Consider the following 21,267-nt stretch of genomic DNA (forward strand, 5'->3'; position numbering starts at 1 on the left):
TGACAAGCAAAGTCAATGGAGAAATCAGATTCACTTCACAGCCAGGTTACTAACTTATCAATTGCAGTGATTCACTTAATAACTGTAACAAGAATGGTCTTAAAATGGAGAAAAACTCACTTAACAAATGTTTCACTTAACAACAGAAATTTTGGGTTCCATTGTGATCGTAAATCAAAGACTAACCTGTATTAGATTTTCTACTTTCTGGGGGAGGGAGCATTTGAGGGTTTCTTCTCATTAATTAGACCCTTAAAAGTTTTACATCCTCTCTCTCTTACAGAATGGAAATTTAAAAAGAATATAAAGAGAATGATTATGGAGCAAATAAATTACAGTTTGTTATATTTCCAGCAGGAAGTACTAATATTGGGAGGGTTTGCAAGCATAACACTTCTCATTAATTTTGGGACAGGTGGATCAAGGCACCTGTCAGTGGTTAGGATCTTGCAGGTTTCTTTGTATGTATTATATTTGTATTTACTTACTTAGTACATTTACTTACATTTATATTAGGGTAAAATGCCAATTGGGAAAAGCTGTGCGAAGTGAGTGGGTGGCATAATGAAATGTTAACTGAGATTCTTCTATTTGAATTGAGGTTTATTAAACAAGTTCCACCCAGTCTCCAACCTATCTTTTGCAGGGAAACCTATTGAGAAGTTGGTGAACAGTCAACTTACAGAGAATCCTAAAAGTAGATTACTTAGATCTTTTCATGATCTCAAACATGAGATGGGAACAGTACTGGTTATGCTAGAATTTTATTAGGACCCGGAAAGAAGATTACCTTCTCCTGGTCTTTCAGATTTCTCAACAATATTCAAAACCACTGCCCATTATATTATTGGACACTATTCTTCAATAGTCCCATTCCAACCTGAGTGGTGAATTCCAAACAAGGAGAGAAGCAATCAAGCCTGCTGTTGTGTTCCACCCTGTATAACCCCCTGCTTCTACTGCATTCTTATTAGCTTTAATTTATCCACAAGCCTTCTCCAATCTGGGTGTTCAGAAATGCTGACATTTCTCTTCCCAACTTCCCCAGCCTCTACATCCTCAAGATGAAGAATGCCATAAAAATTCAGGAAACAGGAGTCAGCACACTTAGCGATGCTCAAGTTGAGAGGGTTACCTTATTTTCTCATAATAGTGCTTAGTATTAACACAATGTCTTAAATAGCAGAATGTAAATCTGCCCAATCAGTATTAGAAAAACAAACAAACAAACAAACATACATAGATACATACATACATACATATCCATTTCCTTTTGAGTTAGATGTCCTTTTGATTGTTTTGATTATAATGTTATGGCAATTGGGTGGCCTGTAAAACTTGCAACAAAGCTTACACACTTCAGACAATGAAGATATAATTATCTGAGGTCTTAAAAGATATCTTACTTCATATTCTAGTTTGAAAGTAAGGTTTACATGCTACCTGTCAAAAGGAAAAGCAGCCTCCAGGTCAAACTAAGCCTCCCTCTGAAGATAAAATTCTGTCTAGGGATTAACAGGGACTAGAAAATTAGAAAACTTCCCTTATCTGTTTCTCCCTCCCCTGTTATAAACCAGTTTCTTCCTTCCACCTCATCCCTCTGGGGAACCAGGAAAGGATTGAAGGAGAAATCCTTACCTCACCCTAGGTCTGGCTGACTACAAAAGGGGTAAACAAACAAGCCTTTGGGAGTCTGTAGCTCAGCCAAGCTTAAATGGATGCTAGAAAGCCACCAGTCAATTCCAGGATTGAAACAAAATTGAACTGTTGCCAAAAGAAGATAAGGTTCCCCATAAAACAACCCCCAGTGAAAAAGAGATAAAACACACACAAAAAAACCCCTAATGCAATGCTAACTGCAGCCAAACAACTCAGTTTCCAGCCTTGCCTGCAGTAAAGTCCTCATCCAGGACTCCAGCTAACTCTCCAAAAAAGTCAAAATTCTTCAGGCCCAGAAGCCTGACTGAACCCTATTGGCCCTCAGGGCTCAGGTGACTCCTTCTGGGCACATAGTTGGCTCTTGTGATTGTATGGGCCCACTGCTTCCACTACACTAACCTAACAAATACAATTTTATTTCTAATCATTTTCTATTAACATTAACATTATGACTTTAAATTTTCCACTGATAGAAACTATGTGTGTGTGTATCTCCTCACTCAGAACAAACATATGGAAATTGAACTGAAGAACTATTAAAACCATACTTTTGTTGTATTTTCCAGAGGAAGAAGCACAAGAAATGAATATTAGTATATTCAGATTACTATATTTTGATATGTACTATTAGAAATCCACTATTATTCGAAGTCTAGAATGGATGCCTGCTCCAAATCACTTTACTGAGGAAAGATTTTCATATCTAAATATTTAATATATTTATAAATGGTAAGAATACTGTCTATGTTTAAACATGATAAATAAAATTAGTGTAGAGACACTTCCAGAAAAGTCTTTTATTGTACAGTCTCCTCTGTCTCATTCATTAAATTTGGACCAGGGATGTGAGGGGGCAGATCTTTCTATTTATAATATCTTGTACGTTTTTCCCACCATTCACTGGGTTATTACACCATAAAAAAATTGAAGAGATAAAGATGGAATAACTGTACATTATCTCTGACTGGTAATGTATAAGAGATTAGAAGTCAAAATGACAAACTTAAAAGAAACTATTCAGTCACTATATGGTTTACAAGGCACAATGATTAAGCACATACTGTACTGTGCCATTATAAAAGTATAGTAGTTAAGTTTATACCAACAAAGGGGCCACCATCCAACAATTATTGAATTGGGAGAGCTTATGCTCCTTCTCTTCCAGTTTAAGTCAAATAGAGAGGAGCACATAAATAATTGCACATAAATAATTGCTACATCCTTTGACATTTCCAGCCATTTTTGCTTCATGTTCAGGGTGGATTTAATGAATCTGTACCTTCCACAATGCTGCATGTGAGTTTTATCAAATCTATATTACCAGCATGAGGATATTGTATCAGATACTTACTGGTTGAAGAACTTCTGTCCCCTTAAAACAACTTACCTTCATAAAAAAATCTATTACCTGCTGGATCAGATCTATAGCCTAGTCTACCTAATATAGGTAATCTTCAACATACAAGCATTCATTTAGTGACTGTTCAAAGTTACAGCAGGACTGAAAAAGTGACTTACAATCAATCGTTACACTTACGACTGTTGAAGCATCCCTCTAGTCATACAGTCAAAATATGGGTGCTTGGCAACCAGCATATGACAGGTGGAAGCATCCCAAGATTATGTGATCATCATTTGTAATCTTCCCAGCTTCCAATAAGCAAAGTCATGGGGGAAACTGGATTTGCTTAACAACCACATGATTCACTTGACAACTGCAGGGATTCACTAAACATCTGTGGCAAAAGGGATCATAAAATCAAGTGTGACTCATTTAACAACTGCCTTACTTAGTAAAGGAAATTCTGGTCCCAGAATTGTGGTCATAATTTGAGGACTACCTGTACTGTACCCAAATTTATGCAGCCATTTTAAAAGAACTGAATTTATTTAAAAAGGGCAGATTTTGGGGAGGGAGCTAAATATACGTATTTCATTGGCATAGCATTCCACAGCTGGAATGCAGATCATAAGATTTTCTTAGACTGGTTTTTAAAAGGGTCTAGAACTCATCCCCTGGTCTTGATCAGAAACCAAAGCTACCAGGTAAATCAGTAGTTGCACTATGAAAAAGTTTCTAGGGAATGGTTTGCTCTAATAAAGACTGAAGGTGAATTCAAGATTTAGAAGTTTTTCTGTCGAATCAAACCCTCCTAAGCTGTATGTCAAGCTTGAAAAGTCTGAATATTTCCTGGTCTGAAAGTGAAGTGAAATTTGTGCTTGAGCACAGGTCTATGTATCTGAGTGTTTTGGTGTGCAAATATACCCAGTGCATGTGACACTAGGAAATTTTTTAAAAAAGATGAATTGGGCTCAGGGGAAAATGTCTGTGTGATGGAGAAATCCTGGTGTGGCTTCCAAAAGACTTAACTCAGTGTGTCTCAATCTTGGCAAGTATTAAGAGGCGTGGACAGAGGCTGCCTGGGGAATTGTGGAAGCTGAAGTCCATGCCTGTTAAAGTTGCCAAGATTACAAAACACTGCTTTAACCAATGGTCTCCTGTATTCGACATAACTTTCCAGCTGTCCTTTCTGGAATTATGCGGTGGCTTAAGAGAAAAGACGATAAATGTGCATGGATCGGAGGGGCTCTGATTTCCACATCCCAGTTTCACTTAACTTTTTTTTTTTTTTTGGTAAGATTGTGGGATTGTTTCATATCAAGGAATATAAAATGATTTTAATCTGTCACTGCCGTGCTATGGTGTCCACTTTGTATAATTGGTAGCACAGACGTTTTAAGCATTTGGTGGCAGTGGCTGAAAATGACTTCGAGAATAATACTCTGCATTTGCATCCTCCTCCAGATATGCATATGCATGCAAGAATCCAGAGTCATTCAAACACATTTTCAGACATGCCTTAAAGCATTTGGCACCTATAGTTACTGTATAGCTGACAAAGACTTCAAAAGGCCATTACTCATTAGTTCATGAGAAAGCAACATAAATGCCTTAATGCTGATATCAGAGCAGTTACGTATGATTAAAGCTATTATTTTGTATTTTAGAACAGAAAAAAATATATATAAATGTTAACCCAAAGTGCTTTTTTCAAGAAGCAACTGGACTTTCTGGTTTTTCTTTGAAGACGTTTCGCTTCTCATCCAAGAAACTTCTACAGCTCTGGCTCTTTTTAAAGAGCCACTTGGATCTAGTGGTTAAGACACCAGATTAGAAGCCAGGGGACTCTGGCTTGCCTTACGCATGAAAGTAACCTTGTGCCAGTCACTTTCTCTCAGTCAATTGGGTTGCTGTTTTGGAGAAAATTGGAGGAGGAGGGAATATTAGGAATGTTTGGTGCCTTGATTTATGTATAAAATGTATAAAGGTGTGTGTGTGTGTGTGTGTGTGTGTGTGTGAGAGAGAGAGAGAGAGAGAGAGAGATTGTGTCCCAAACTTCTACGTGTCCTTCCCAAAATAAGACCCATTGAATTCTGTGGAGTTCACCTCTGAGGCTGCAAACTAACGTCACCTGATATAGGCCTTGACACGGGCAATGATAAACTCTTGTGTACATATTATATCATGCCACATTCCATTCTCGCCTCTTTCATTTAACTTAGGCAGATCAAAAGATGGGTGCTAAGGCTTTCTTTTTTATGAACCAGCCGCGATAGGGCTATAATGAACATAGCAACAAATGGAAAAAAATTCTACCTAATTTGTAAACCTAACTTTTCTTTCCAACCAACTTGCAGAAAGTAGAAAGAGGCTATCCTAATTTGACATTATACTGGCAGCCCCAGCAGCCCCAATCACAAATGTCTTTCATTGTGCAGAGGAACACAAAGGCCACTCTGTTTGAGCAACTCAAAAAGAAAGCTAAAATCTTGCAGGCCACTCCCCATGTCAAAGGCTTGATCTGAATGCATGGAGGAGACTTACTGATTACAGAAGCAGAAAAATCAGTTAACAGAACTTTGGTCTGTTAAATTTCAGCTAGCTTCTCCTATAGCCTTACTCACCCATCCACCCATTGCTTGGAAAGCCTTGGTTACCCAAATTTCATTATTCTCAACAGTTCTACATAGAAGAAAGAGGAAAACGTGGAGCCTACAAATTTTTGAAAAATATTCTGCTGGATGGTGACCCTTTGCATGTCAGGATTAGCTTTACATTTTGCATGGCTTTCTTTAGCCAAAATAAAAAGGCGACAGAGTGGCAGATGTCATTTAGGGCAAGGGTCGCCAACCTTTTGGACCTCAGGGACCACCAAACTCATAATTTTAAATCCCGTGGACCAGAGACCCTGGGAAAATCTCAAAAAAAGTCTGCAGGAAAATCCCCCACCCCGTTTTCCTGCTGATCAATCATTCTTTATTTGGAATCACAGCATACCGTCTCCAGCTCTGTTCTCAGGGGGAGAGGGAGAGAGAAAGAGAGAGAGACTTTTGGCTTATTGCAAGGAAAGCAGCAGAAGCAGCAGAAATCTTTCTTTCTCTCCTCCAAATTCTGCCAGAATCGAATCTTTGTGAGACTTGTCACACTGGCACAGCCTCTTGGAGCAGGATGCCTTGAAGGGTCCCAAAGACTCATTTCTGGGAGAGTTTGGGGGAGAGAAAGAAAGACTTTTGCTGCTTCCCTGTGTGCAGCCAAAAGCAGAAGAAAGAAGCAGAAAGAAGCAGCACGGTGGCCAGGCCAGGTGCATAGAACAAGTGGGGCAAGTTCCCCCTCTCCGCCCTTTTTCCCCTCCCCTCACTACCTCATGTTGTTCGCAATGCAAGCGATGCAAGCCTTGTGTTCTGTAGGCCATGTGGGTGGTACAGCCTTGTGTTCCCGTGCAACCTTGATTAATTGATTTGGGGAGTGCTCTGGGAGTAACATTTCTCTGCAGACCACCAAAAAATTTTCCGGGCCCACTGGTTGGCAATCACCGATTTAGGGTATTAGAAAATGATGAGAAGAGAAACTTAGGTCTGGAATATAAATGTCGCATATTCCTACAATGGTAAGAATGTGAACAATGAGTATAGTTCCCAGTTAATCGTCCAGTATAGCTTCAAGAATCCTAAATTATTACTGTCAATCTAGTGTATTTGGTTGTAAATTAGATGGCATTTGTTTGTTTGTTTGTTTGTTTGTGCAACAAGTTGTCTGGTTTTATTATACATTAATTAACTGTTCTTTAATCCGAAGGTACCTATTGTAAAATCACAGCCTGAGGCACTTCTTTTAAATCTTTAATTGCTCATCTAAACTGAATTTTCTTAAAGCTCTGCTTACATCGGCACACATAAAGAATTTACCATAAAAGGGGTTGAAAATCCTTGTTGTACTCTCTCTAAAAGACAAGAAAAAAGAACTCACCCTTTATTAAGGAACAAGTCTGAATACAGAACTGCAAAAACAAATAATAAGAACATTCTCACCGAATGTTATGGAACATTTTGTTAAAATTATACTTCTGCTTTACCTCCGTAGGAAATTCATTTAAGCCACCTTTATTTTAAATCACCTACTAGCAACTAATTCATATTCTCATACAACAAGTTGAGATCAAAAACTGTTCCCCAAAATACGTTCTTCTGAAGAACTCTATTCTATACACAGATATACATAAAACAAACACTGGATAATTATTTGTCACACTGACACTTTTTGTTCATACAGATCAAATACAATGCTCGAATAATAGTCTCAAGCTGCAGCTGTAGGTATCTCAGCCAACAGAAAAGCACAGTAAACTTCCAATGAAACCATCTTTTCTGAGGTGGTTTTAAAACTGCCATCTGCCAGACACCGGAAAAATGTCCTGATTTCCCCCTTCTCTTTGTTGTTTGGAATATATCTTATAATAAAAGAGAAGTAATCCAAGTATAAAATTCACTGAGTCCAAATACTCTCTATAAGGATTGGGGGGCTCACTAGGTCCTTCTTCTTTGCTTAACCAAGTCCAACTGTTGAGTATGACATCACTCCCAAGAGCTTGGGACTTCCAAAACATATGCTGACATGCCGTTCAGAACACACTGTCTAAGCAGGAAAGAGCAGGAGCAAAAGAGAAACAATGCAAGAGAGAAGAAGCAAGAGAAACACAAAATGGAAAGTTTTCATTACCTGATACAGAACAGACTTTCTTTTCCATGCCATGCTTGATTTTGTATTTCCCAGACCAATTTTTTTTTTAAAAAAAATTGCCCTATGAACAACAGGGACCGGACGGCTGAGTTGGGAGTAAAATACCTGCTGTGATTCCCACAGCTCCTTCACATGACCTTTCACAGAGCAGAATTTATCCAAAATGATTGCCCAGAGAGAGAAGGAGGGAGAGAGAGAAAGGGTGAGTATACAGACTGGCTGGGTTAGTTGTCATGGAGATCACTCTCCCTCACCCTTTCCCTCACACATGCTCCCTTGCTTTCTGCGCACAGTCTCTCTCTCTCACACACACACACACAAGTCATACAGAGCGTCACCGCTTTGGAAGGCAACTATCAACCAGAACTTTTCTTTAATGCAATCTGTCTCTCCTCCCTGATTTCTTTCAAGAACAAAAAACTTTTTAAAAAAAACCTGTGGTCTGTAATTGATTATTACAGATTAGGAAAGATAACGTGTCTTCAGCAAGTGACGTAGTATAGACAGAAGTGGGGGCAGGGATAAGCTGCATTGCCAAAACTTATTATGCAATAAAATAGGAGTGCCTGATGTTGAGTCACTGAAGGTGCAAGCATATGTGGCCTATGACATGACAAATCTGGTATTTCTAACTTTGACATGGACTGGAAACACAATAGTAAGAATCTCAAAGTTAAAAAAAAAACCTTCTGTTGCAGCAAGACATACCTTTATGGCTTAACTCCTCTTTTCTTTGTAGGGCTCTTAATGTCTGCAGATCTTCCTTGTTCTCAAGCCCAATATCCGGTATTCTTTCATCCTTCTGCAGTTAAAAAGAAATTCAGGATTGAGATCACCTTGTGAAATAGGATGCAATCCTTTCTCTCAAATGTTTTCCTTGCTTCCAGGATTCAATGTACAATACCACAAATGTTAGCCACATTTCATCTCAAGTTAACATCTCTTTGCTTGCCTACAACTGGTTATACTTGTCATTTGTTCAATTAACAAAAAGAAGTATTGCAACAAATCCCAATGTTGTCAGATTCAGCAACTTAAAACCATTTCATTAGACGTGACCAAAATAAACCCCCCACTTTTTTTTTAACTTCTCAGTCAACAGCAAATGTGCATCTCTTTGATAACCTTTCTAGTTTTAAAATGGAATGATTTTTCTTAAAAAGAAACCCTGGTATTTGAACATATAGTAGGTGCAAAGGCTATTGAAGTGGCATAATTACTGTTAGTTTGATTAAGTTTTTTCAGGCATTTCATAGAGCTGTTGTACCCACTACTGACATGGATATTAGATACCCTGAGATATATGGGATTCTAGTTTTCTGGATAAGGCTTACCATAAGGGTAGGAGAAGGAGAAGAAGAACCCTTTCCACTATAAATACAGAGCAAATCAAGTAAGACTTTGATAACAAGAATAACATAAAACCAGCAAGACTGAAGACCTAGCTCAAAAAAAACAATGGGTCCATTCTATCAGGATACTCGGCATAAATACATAAAACATATTTTGAAAGCATATTTTAGGTATAACAAAACTACAGTTTAAAAAACTAAAATGTTCCATTGCAAAAAATAGTACAAGATAATTAGAAAAGTAGATATATATTCACACACACATACATGTTTATAAATGTTGAAAGAGCTATTAAACCTATGATTAATAAAAATGCTTGAGATTTCCAAGGTGCTACGTGCTTAGTCAGAAATCCTGAGCAGGAAACTACTTACTTGAATGAGCTCTTCAGTTCCTAAGCTTACAACATACTTTTCCAGGAAAGCTCATGACTAGAATTGCTAATTCTTCCATCCTTATTATACAAAGGTAAAATAATACTGTACATAATATTTGAAGATTGGTGCACAATATACCTTTGCCATTTTTCACCTCCACTCTCTAGTTCTGTTTCCTTCAGGAACCTAGATTAATTTCAGAAGAAAACAACTTGTTGAATTTTGCTTGAACTCTTCCTTGTTGATGTAAACCCAAGGACTGAATAGGTCTACAAGACTGGGCTCCCAAAAAGGCCATACAGTATTCCAGAATAAGGCCACCAAAAATCTACTTTTAAGCTCTCAGCCCCGACAATATCCAAAGGGAGATGGGCTCAAAACATCACTTTCTGAGTGAATTGCATAGGGAAGGCAGAGTCTACTTGTAAAAGACAGTCCTATATATAACATGGATCCATACCATAAAGAGATTGATGCCATTCCATAGGTCAACAAATAGCACTTTGACTTGTACTCAATAATATACTGGCAGCCAATGCAGCATTTCAATGTATATGAAGCAATGCTACAGTGGCTTTCCAACACCAGTATGTGAGCTGTATCAATTACAGTTTCGGGGGGATGGGGGGCTTCAAAAGCAGCCCAAGGAAGAGTATGTCTAGCTAAAAAAAAATGTATGATGGTCACTTCTGTTCAATAATTCTCATATTGGCCAAAGTTGAGACTCTGGATGCAGTCCTTTTGTTCTATAAGTAGAGCCCCCAAATTAAGGACTGCTTTTTCAGCAGCAGAATAATCTTGGTCCTATTCAGCATAGGGACCATGCCCAAACCTGATGGCTTCTGGACCAAAAAGCAACTCTTGTCTTGTTAGAATAAAACTTTAGCTTGCTTCATCCAGTCCAACTCTGGGTAAAAGCATCCACTGCACCTCCTTTCCAGCCAGAATGAAGATATACACCTGAGTATCTTCTGCCAGGAATCCTGTCACATCCTTGGAATCCATATAATCAAAAGAATGCTAGGTAGACAGTCAAATATGTTATCCAATTTCTCCCCTTGTCTCTGCTTAAAAAGAATCTAAGCTAGAGCAAATGCAAACAACTTTATCAGTAAACTGCCTTGCAAACATGCCTCAGCAGCCTGCGGGGAGGGGGCATGGGGGGGGGGAAACATCCCATCTGTCCACTCCTAGTAGGATACTGGCCACTTGCCAGCCAACATTCACTCATGTAATGAATTAACAAAGAACTCTTAAGTTGATGAATGTAAGGATGAGAGCAATCAACCAATGGAACAACCTAATGATGAATCAATGAATCAACCTAATGATGAGAGCAATCAGTCAATGGAACAGCTTGTCTTCAGATGTTGTGGGTGCTCCATCACTGCAGCCTTTCAAAGAGACTGGGTAACCATTTATCTGAAATGAAATAGGGTCCCCTGCTAAGGTCTCCCTTCCAACTCTATTATTCTATACAGGTAGTCACAATTGACCCCCAACATTTCTGTTGTTAAGTGAGACATTAAGTGAATTTTGCCCCCATTTGGGAGACCTTTCTTGCCTCAGTTGTTAAGTGAATCACTGCCGTTGATAAGTTAGTAACTGGATTCTTTAGTGAACCCCCACTGACTTTGCTTTGTCAGAAAGTCGCAAAAGGAGGCTCTCATGACCCTGGGAGACAGCAAAGGCCATAAATATGAACCAGTTACCAAGCATTTGAATTTTGATCACATGATCATGTGGATGGTGGAAAGGTTGTAACTGTGAAAAACGATCATAAGTCGCCTTTTTCAGCGCCGTTGTAACTTTGAATAGTCACTCAATGAACTGTTGCAAGTCGAGGACTACCTGCATAGATACTCCTCAATTTTTTTTCTTTGTATCCCACCTTTATTATTTTTATAAGTCAGCCAAGTGGCAGGAATGTCTGACACTCCTTCCTACTCCTATTTTCCCCACAAAAGCAACCCTCTGGGATAGGAGGGGAGGGGACGAGCTGAGAAAGAATGAATGGCTTTCACGCCTAAGGAAGTGGGACTACAGTTCACAGACCTCAGGCCTGTGCCTTATCCGTTAGACCAGGGGTCTCCAACCTTGGTAACTTTAAGACTTGTGGACTTCAACTCCCAGAGTTCCTCAGCCATCAAAGCCCTGCATTAGACCAAACTGATGTTATTGGGGCTGGAATTTCCATCACTAAACAATGTGGTCGTAAAGTGCATGCCATGTGACCACAATACTTAGCAACAACAATCCTGGCCATCCTTGTTGCCATCATCAATGAGAGGAATGCGAGTCACTAAGCAAAGACTTGACATGAATAATCCAGTCATCAATAATCAAAGTCAGTGGGGAAGCTGGCAGGAAATTGGAAGCCCTGATCACAAGTTCTTTCCAGTTTGAAAGCAGGCCTGCGGACAGGTAGTCCTCGACTTATGAACAGTCCGTCTTTTCAAAGTTCCAACGGTGCAGAAAAATATGACTTATGGCCGTTTTTCACACTTACGATCTTTGCAGCATCCTCATGATCCTGTGATCAAAATTCAGACGCTTGCCAACTGGTTCTTATTTATGACTTTTTGCTGTGTCCCACCATCGTGTGATCTCCCTTCTGACAAGCAAAGCCAATGGAGAAGCCAGATTCACTTAACAACCACGTTACTAACTTATCAGCTGCAGTGATTCACTTAACAAGATGATGAAGATGGATTGGAACTTTATGACTGCGGACAAACTAGAGATGCAAGTGAACTGTATGAAAGAAATGCTTTGAATGTGTTTGCTGCATAGAGAGAAGGAATGAGGATCAAACTGAAAAGCAAATACAGTATATTAAGGTAAAATAAGAGGTTTAGAGAAATATCGAAGGTCATGGCTGAATGGGATTGAGGAGATCCAGAAAAAAAGAGAGTTGAAAAGTTCAAACAAAAAGCTATGTGCAGTATTAATCAATATATACATGTAGTAGTTGCAAAGACAGACAGTGTTATGGAGACATATAGTTAATTATGTTGGTGTGAGCTAGGTATTTCCTTTCTCTTTTCCTAGAATTACTTACTCTCAAAGTGAACAGTGTGATCAATATCCAGGTATGTACTTATGTTTTACTACCATTTCCATTTATATTTTGCTTCCCCATTCCCCAAGAACTCAAAAAGATATCTCTTTTTTTCTTCACAACCACCATTCTATAGGCAGAGGTAAGAATGTGTGACTGGTCACCCAGTGTGGCTCTTTAACCATCATGGCATCCTGCCATCTATCCACATTATAAAAAATAAAATAATGTTAATTACACCAGTATCTAGTGCTATAGTATGGAAATATAAAGCATCTATTGAACTCAAGGGGAACTCCTGCAAGAATTTCAGTTATGGCAGAAGCCAATCAAAACTTTTAAACTTTAAGACAAGGGCTTGGAGACTTCCTTTAAAATGAACTCGTTCAATGTTGAAAGCTCTCAGCAATAAAGGCCCTACAAACTCAAAAAGATTCACATTTGTCCTAGGGAAGGTAAGCAGCGAGCTCAACACTCCCCCTTGTGGGAATGCAAATATAGCACAGATACTAAGTTCTAATTTAAATTAAGATCTCCTATGTTTCTGTTTGCATACTAATTCTGATATTATCCAATCACCACAAAGCTTTCATCATCCAGCACTTCGTTAAGGAAAAAAAATGATACTTTGAACCTTTCCTAACAGCATCTTATTGATTTAGCTTACAGAGAAGGCTATCGCTTAGAATTTCACTTCTCCATGAAATGTCCGGAACTACTAAAACAGAAATCTACTTGAGTTTCCATTAGCAGCTATCTACTCAAACTCTGACACAAATACTCATCTCAAAATGAAAGGAACAGAAATTATTCTGGCTTTTAGGCTGGAATGGGCAAATCTGCAGCTTTTGTAACATCTTTTGCTTTTCAGCAGGACACCTGTGGCTGTCCTCATCCCATCACTGGACTCCAAATGTACTTTGGGTAACTCACAATATAATAATACATAAAACTTATAACACAAAAAAACACCTAGAATGAGATCTGGTCACTCTGTACAACAACATGGACAAAGATACACCTGACAAGGGACTCCATCCACTGGGCAGTGTTGGTCTTCAGGATTTGGTGATCTAGACTGCAAATGTAGGAATGATCCCAAAATGCCATTGCATGGGTATAACCTTAGTGGCCATTGTGCCAGCTGCTAGTCAGGGCAAAGGGATTTAATCAGGTAGCGTGTGCCAAGAAGTAGTAAGGTACTAGAGCAAACCTGTGCATTATGAACCGTAGTGGCAAAGTGCTTAGATGCAGTATTGCAGGATAATTTGGCTGACTGCCAGGAGTTCAATCCTGACTGGCTCAAGGTTGACTCAGCTTTCCATTCTTCAGAAGTTGGTAAAACGAGGAGCCAGATTATTGGGGGGGCAATATGCTGACTCTGTAAACCGCTTAGGGAGCATTGTAAAGCAATATGAAGCGATATATAAGTCTAAGTGCTATTGCTACTGCTACATGCTCTGTACCTCATCCTATAAGCAACATGCTGCCTTTGGTTCTGTGGAAAATGCTACCTATTTTATCGGCAATGCAGGTGGGATACAAGAATGAGCCATCTTGTTCTTTTCTCCAGATGCGAAGCTGTCTGCCTTGGTCCTACTGAAGGTTTCCTGGTATCCATCCTGTTTTCTCAGCCTTCAAAGCCCATTGAACTGGATGATGCATCATTATCGGTCCATGGATTGTTTAACCATGAGTTATTGAATAAACAAACAAACAAACAGCTAAAACAGTGCAGTAATGCTTTTGGTCAAAACGCATGATTTATAGTACATAGTATCTGGGTCAATATACCACAGTAAACCAAACAGATGTGCAAACTGAGGACTATTGATGCCTATAATATATGCAGTTTTTAATAGTAATATCATGGATTATTGTTATATGTCACTAAAAAAACATATGAACATATTCATGAATAATTATTAGGAATTCAGGGGAAACCTCATTACCATTGGGGGTTCAGAAAACAACCCGGTTTTCTATCTCTTCCAGTCATGCTCTTGAAAAATACACTGCTTGTCTGTACAACCACAACTGACTCACTTCCACCTCCTGTCTAGTGATGTTAATCAAACTGAGTCATCTTCACTCATACTTTCTTAGATCTTCTTACCTTCCACTGTGATTCCGCACTGGTACTTTAGGGGGACTATAAACAATATTTTGTTGGGTCTAAAGAGGCATCATATCAGGGAAATCATCTCTACCCAAAGCTGATGCCAGGTCAAATATTTTGGATTTCAGTTTCCATGTGAAACTTCCAAACTTATCACCACTATTTTTTTTTACTTCCTTGGATGATAAATCTGAAGCATTTGCACAGCCTTGCTCTGTGTTGTTAAGACAAGCTGAGACAACTAGACTACTGAGGCAACAGATGTGTCATTCCAAAATACCCAGTTTTTTTTTATTATACAATTCCAGCAAGATAGCCCAATCCAACTTTGCATTTGTAGGGCAAAGCAACTGTTGACCTTGTAGCGTAAAAAAAAAAAGACATTGTCAGTCATGGTCTCATCTGAATCTTCTGAGTCAGAGGCTAAAAAGGCAGACTGGACAGTCAGCTTACAATTAAGCAATTAAGTATCTGCAGCAATTTCAAGAAAAAAAACCTGAGCAGGTAAGACTCTGGTCTGATAATGAATGGTTAGATTTAACAAAAGACCTTAAACTGAAGAACATACCAACAGCAATGAAGAGTTGAACAAAAGGGATCAGCAAAGGATTTTCAAGTCACCAATGGCCCCAATCAAGCCATGTCAGCACCTAGAGCTATATAAAGCAGCTTTCAGGACTCTCCCTCTGTTGGAAGCAATGTTCTGGCTTTGTGTTCAGGCCAGCACATGACATTATCTGGTGCTATAGAAAGTGTTATCGGAACCTTTACAATCATTGCAATAGCAGCTTTCAAGTTTGTATCCATCATTCTCTCTTGTATCAGCGGGCAGAGGACATTCTCACCAAACCAGGAGGAATCAAGTGTTTTCTGAATTTGCCCCAAAGCCGTGGTAGATTGTGGTTCCCATTGGAGCTTTGGATCTTGTTACATCAGTCTCCTACTATCTTGTGTGAGTGATCAACTAGCACTGATGGTATTACCTAGTTTGGGTAATGAAACATCTGCAAGAAAATGAGCAAGGACCCCGCATTTCAACCCTGAGCTACAAATATAATCCTTTACTGATCAATTGAGCTGGTTTGGAAGCCAAGAAAGTGACATTTGAGCACAAAAGTCCATCCTTTTCCCAAAATGCATTTTTCCCAGAATAGATAGTGGGAAACAGAAGCTGAAGTTGAAAAGTCATCCAGAAACATGAAGGAGTCAGGCAGCCTCAAATATGATGGATAAATAAATAAAGCAGACATAGCACAGTAGCTTAAAGCAAGGAGAGAAATAGTCAAATTAAATAAAGGTAGGAAAAATGGTATGGAAGACAGAACGAAAGTGTTGTTTTGATTCTCTTAATCTTCCACTTTTCAAGAATGTTATATTTAGTGCGCTGAGCCAAAGTTTATTCCTTTGGGAGCCTGGTTTTAGGGAAACACAGTCTGATGCATTTGTCACTCCTAGATAAACAAGATCTCTTCTGTCTTGCCATCTGTTGTGAAAAGTAGTCAGACCAACTGAAAACCAGCAATTGACTCAGGCATTTTTGCAGAGACCTTTTCACTCTTTCAAACACACAGCCCTTCCCTTATGTCACCCTACAGTATCCCTTACTACTGGCTGCCAAGGAACCCCAGGAACAAAGAAAACCACAGGAATTAAGCTGGTTAAACTTCTTGGGCACAGCCGCCATTTACTCACCAAACAGATGTTGTGAGTCCAGGACTCCCAAATTATAAGCCAGTTCTGGGAGAGAGTAGGACTCCAACTAAAGATAGTATTTCTTCAGAATGAGATGGATATTGTATCCAGTGCTACTCCACCTTGCTGGAATTAAGTTTCAACCTATTCTTCCCAATCCAGACACTTATATCCTATAGGAACCTAGACACATTTCGATATCACTTGATCAAGGCAAGATGTAAAGATAGCTGTGCCCGTGGATGACTTGTCAGTGGATGACTTCACGCAGTTGCTTCATTTAGATGTTGAATAAGAGCAGGGAGAGCTCCAAGCTCTGCAGCATGCATAACTGAGGAACCTAGGTCATGATTTCTCCCCACTATCACCACTGGCTGGAGCCACTGCAGAAGAATAGCCCCCAGACTGAACCCTCCCTAGAAGGCTACCATGTAGAGCAGGACTGAAAACTCGCAGCCTGCGGGCCAGATGCATCATACTCTGGCCATGCCCACGCCTGGTTTAGTGAAGGGGGGGAAAGTCCCAATATGTCACATGACAGCACCATGACAACGTGAGTTTGGCACCCCAATGTGGATGGTTCCAAGGGCTGATGTGAAATCAAGCAATACCTGCAAGGTTTTACTCATCCATTAAATTGTCTCTAAACTATTCAGTCTTGTCTCTATACTATATTCCAGGCCTGAAACCAGTCAAAATAATCCATTTCCCTCTGGGTCTTCAACCGTTGCATCATCATCCTAATCCTGTCTCCTGTCCTCTCCCTGGAGGTTTTCATTAACTGAAAAAGGCAGAGGTCCAGACTGATACTAGCATAGTATTGTGTTGGACTGCACTACATTTATATGAAGTTGAATAGCTGGATAAGGAGAAACCACAGTGACTCTCGGCATCAGAAAGCGGACTCCTAGTCGCTAAAAGATTGCTCCTCCCTGCTCTAAAATATGAATTGTATTGGTTTGTTACAATTCATAATAGGACACTTTGAACAACTGAAGGAAACTAAACAACTAACATGCAGAAGGAGACAAATTGAGAAGAGTTATAGAGAGAAGCAAAGACGTTTTAGTAAAAGATTTTTTAACAGAAACAGATCAGTTATTCAATAATTTTCAACTAGTTGAGCCTAGAGCTAATGTTGCCTTAAGAAGTTTTCACTTAGAGCACCATAAAATTTGGGAAAGACATTTGTGCTACTTTCCACTGCAACAGAATGACAATTCTGAAAAAGAAAAATGCATGTTTCCCTTTCCATTGCTTTGGATTAAACTAACCTTGCATTGTCTTGTCTAGTCTATTTATGTGGAACTCTGGAGTCAGACAAGTCTTCAGAGTGCTAAAAATTACAGACACAGCTTGTTTAGGCTAATAAAAATAGAAGTGCACGTCTAATCAATCCACAAAGTGTTCTCAGATCTAATCCTGTTAGTACTGTGCAGCTAGGAACTGTAGCTTTTAAAGTATATCTTTATATACTTTGCAACCTAAGAAACTTTAAGAAGTGTTGTCCTACAATTTCCAGAATTCCCCATCAGCACTGGGGAATTCTGGGAATTAAAGTCCACACCTCTGAACATTGCTGATATTGAAAAACACCGTTTTAAAATATGTTTTGTTTCTGATCAGACATGCATATTTCTCGCATTAAAATCTGCAGGATACATAAAATAATATTTTTAGAAGGTTCAAATTTGGTTTTTTTCTCATTTAGAAATTGACATAACAAGATAACCCACTCCTAAAGATTTCTGGTAAACTCATCTGGTGTTTAAAGACATACACACACACATACACACACACACACACACACACACACACACACACGCATATATATATAATTTTTTTTTTCTTAAGTTTCCGCGGGTACTTACATGTATGGTATTCAGCTTTGTTCGGGTATTTTCCCATGTCATTGTAGTTGTGCTTTTAAAGTTGTAGCAACGTTTCAGCAGAATCTCATCTCAAGCCTGATGATGGCAGGTGAGATTCTGCCGAAACGTTGCTACAACTTTAAAAGCATAACTACAATGACATGGGAAAATACCTGAATTTATTTGTTGAATTATATTTATTTATTTATTTGTTTGTATATATATATATATATATATATATATATATATATATATATATCAATATCAATATCAATATCAATATCAATATCAGGCTAATTATAATCAGTCTTTTAAAACAATGTTTTCAAAAACAATAGTAACTACATAAGGGTGCTGAATATATTCAATAACATATTTACTTAGAACACTTTCTGGCTTAACTATTTGGATGAGACACATTAGCTTTGTCCGAAACATGATGCAGAAAAGAGTGTCAACATCATGCACCAGAAAGATCAATGCTGAAGATCTCATTCAGAGATTGAATCAGAAATTAGGAGATTCAATGATGGTCTAACTTCAAAGATATCACAAAATGGCCATAAACAGAAATATAAATGGGCTGTGGACAGGTAGTCCTCAATTTATGACCACAACTGGGACTAAGATTTCTGTTGCTAAGCGCAACATTTGCATTGTAAGGTTTGCTCCATTTTATGACCTTTCTTGCCACAGTTGTTAAGTGAATCACTGCAGATGTCAATAACATGATTCTTAAGTGAATCTGGCTTTGCCACTAACTTTGCTTGTCAGGTCACAAGAGTGGATCACGTGACTTCTGGAAACTGCAATTGTCATAAATATGAGTCAGTTGCCAAGCCTCTGCATTTTGATCACACAAGTAAGATGCTGCAACAGTTGTGTGAAAAACGGTCATGTCACTTTTTTCAGTGCCGTTGTAACTTTGAATGGTCACTAAGTGATCTGTTGTTAAGGCAAGGACTACCTATATTTACCCGATAACAGGTAATTATAAAAAGTGACATGATTGTAACTTTACAGTTACCCACGAACCCACTTGAATTACCTTCTACAAGATGGAGGGATGGGTTACAAAATGGGCGTTGGTAGAAGTTACCCTGAACGCCCTTTCTATCTATGCTGCAAGAGAGACCAGGATGGGTTGACTGCTTCCTATGACATCATTTAGCTGAGTCTGTACTAAGATATAAAAGCCAGCCCCGGGAGAGACCTCAGCTTTGGCGAAGATACTTGACAGACTGAAAGGTGTCTCTGAAAGCACAAATGAATACAGAAATATGTCTTACCCTCTCCGGAGGAATCAAGGGAGGGGCTGGGCTCTCTCGCAGCATAGATAGAAAGGGTGTTCAGGGTAACGCTACCAACGCCCATTCTCCTCCATGCTGCATTGAGAGCCCAGGATGGGACATACCAAAGCTTGCATGTCCACAGGCAGGTCCTCGTCCGGCTCATCACACCGACTGTTGAACCACTCGTTGAAGCACCCGTCTGCCGAAGGCTGAAGTTGCCAAGACAAAGGCATCCAGACAGATCTCCTCCAAGGGTGCTTGGGTCGCCCAGGCAGTCGAAGTGGCTGCGTTTCTGGTAGAGTGCGCCATCAGACTTCGAGGAACCAGAAGGCCGCAGCTTTGTAGGCCTGCTCAATGCAAGATCTGACCCACCTGCTAATAGTAGTAGAAGAAGCCTTGTGCCCCCAAGTGAGAAGGGAAAAGGAAACAAACATGGCTTCTGACTTCCTGAAGGAGGAAGTGCGCTTAATGTATATTCTAAGAGCCCTTCCTACGTCTAGCATATGCCACTGCTGCTCTAAGTCATGGTGCGGGAGGGGGCAGAAGCCAGGCAACATAACAGGCAAGTTAACACTGGAACAGGTGTTAACCTTTGGAAGAAATGAAGGATCCAGACTGAGGACAACCCTATCATCGTGAAAGGAACAAAGGTCCTGTCTGATGGAAAGAGCAGCAAGCTCGGATACCCACCTGGCTGAAGTGATGGAAATGGGGAACACTACCTTCAGAGTCACGAAACGGAGAGACAATGTTCTAAGGGGTTCAAAGGGGGGCTTCATAAGGGCATTAAGGACCTCATGAAGATCCCAGGAAGGATACCTGTGAATCACTGGGGGTGCAGGTTGGAAGTCCCCCTTTCAAAAAAACCTTCCTGACTGAAGGGTGATGGGATAAGGAAGGAAGCGAACCCCATGAAAGAACCGAGGAGAGGGCCTCAACCTGCCTGCGTAAGGTGTTGGGGCCAAACCTTTCTACAGATCATGCTGAAGGAATCTAAGAAACTCTGTCAACTGGGCTGAAGCAGGAGAAAGACCCTCCCTAAGGAACCCTCGGGAAGGGCCTTCCAGGTGGCATCATAGATGCGCCTTGTAGAAGGTTTGCGAGATGCCAGGCTAGTGATGATGACCCTTTCAGGAAGATCAGCCACCCCTAGCCGCTGCCGCCCAAGTGCCACATGGTCAGCTTGAGCCACAGGGGCTCCAGGTGGAGCAGAATCCCCTGATGAAGGGAGGTTAGATGGGCTGGGATCCTCCAAGGAGAAACCCCCGATAAGTTGACCAGGTCCGTAAACAAGGGCATCCTTGGCCAATAGGGTGTCAGAAGGAGGAGCTCCGCCCGTTCCTCCAACATCTTCCGAATTACTGCCAGAATGATGGGAAGCAGGGGAAGGCACAGAGGAGACTTTTGGGCCATCTGCACCAAACAGCATTGGTCCCCTTAGCTCCCTCGCAAGGAAACCTGGTGAAGAATCTGGTGACCTGGGCGATTTGAGGAGTGGAGAAGAGATCCACCTCCAGCGTTCCAAATCTGAGGAAAAGGTCCTTGAATAGAGATGGAGGAATGGACCATTCTGCCTGGTCGACTAGGCTCCTGCTGAGCCAGTCAGCCTGGGAGTTGTTGATCCCGGAGATGTGGTCCGCCAAGATTGAAAACAGGTGTTTCTCTGCCCATAACACCAACTGTAGCGCCTCTCCCATGAGGGCTCTGGGCCTCATCCTCCCTTGCCGTTTGACATGAGCTATGGTGGCCATGTTGTCCATAAGG

The 21,267-nt window shown here is 40.1% G+C and overlaps 1 protein-coding gene and 1 long non-coding RNA gene across 7 annotated transcripts in view; one reads left to right on the forward strand and one right to left on the reverse strand.

Annotated features, from left to right (window-relative positions):
* Positions 1 to 21,267, reverse strand: part of DENND2B (DENN domain containing 2B) — a 157,016-nt gene that overhangs the window by 101,518 nt on the left and 34,231 nt on the right. For 2 of the 6 annotated variants that reach the window (XM_026706479.2, XM_087921084.1), the window contains exon 2: positions 8,447 to 8,540. The gene's annotated coding sequence lies outside the window, so the exon portion shown is untranslated. Of the gene's footprint in view, positions 1 to 7,717; positions 7,854 to 8,446; positions 8,541 to 21,267 lie in introns of those variants that run through there. The other 4 variants (XM_026706480.2, XM_026706478.2, XM_087921085.1 and 1 more) reach the window with 3 other exon arrangements.
* LOC148128128 (uncharacterized) lies at positions 7,821 to 14,258 on the forward strand. Its single transcript, XR_015740904.1, has 3 exons — positions 7,821 to 7,940; positions 12,520 to 12,560; positions 14,103 to 14,258. It is a non-coding gene; the product is annotated as an uncharacterized LOC148128128 (long non-coding RNA).

This window comes from Pseudonaja textilis, chromosome 1, assembly GCF_049901715.1.
Source record: "Pseudonaja textilis isolate UNSWEBS1 chromosome 1, rPseTex1.2, whole genome shotgun sequence".
Taxonomy (NCBI): domain Eukaryota; kingdom Metazoa; phylum Chordata; class Lepidosauria; order Squamata; family Elapidae; genus Pseudonaja; species Pseudonaja textilis.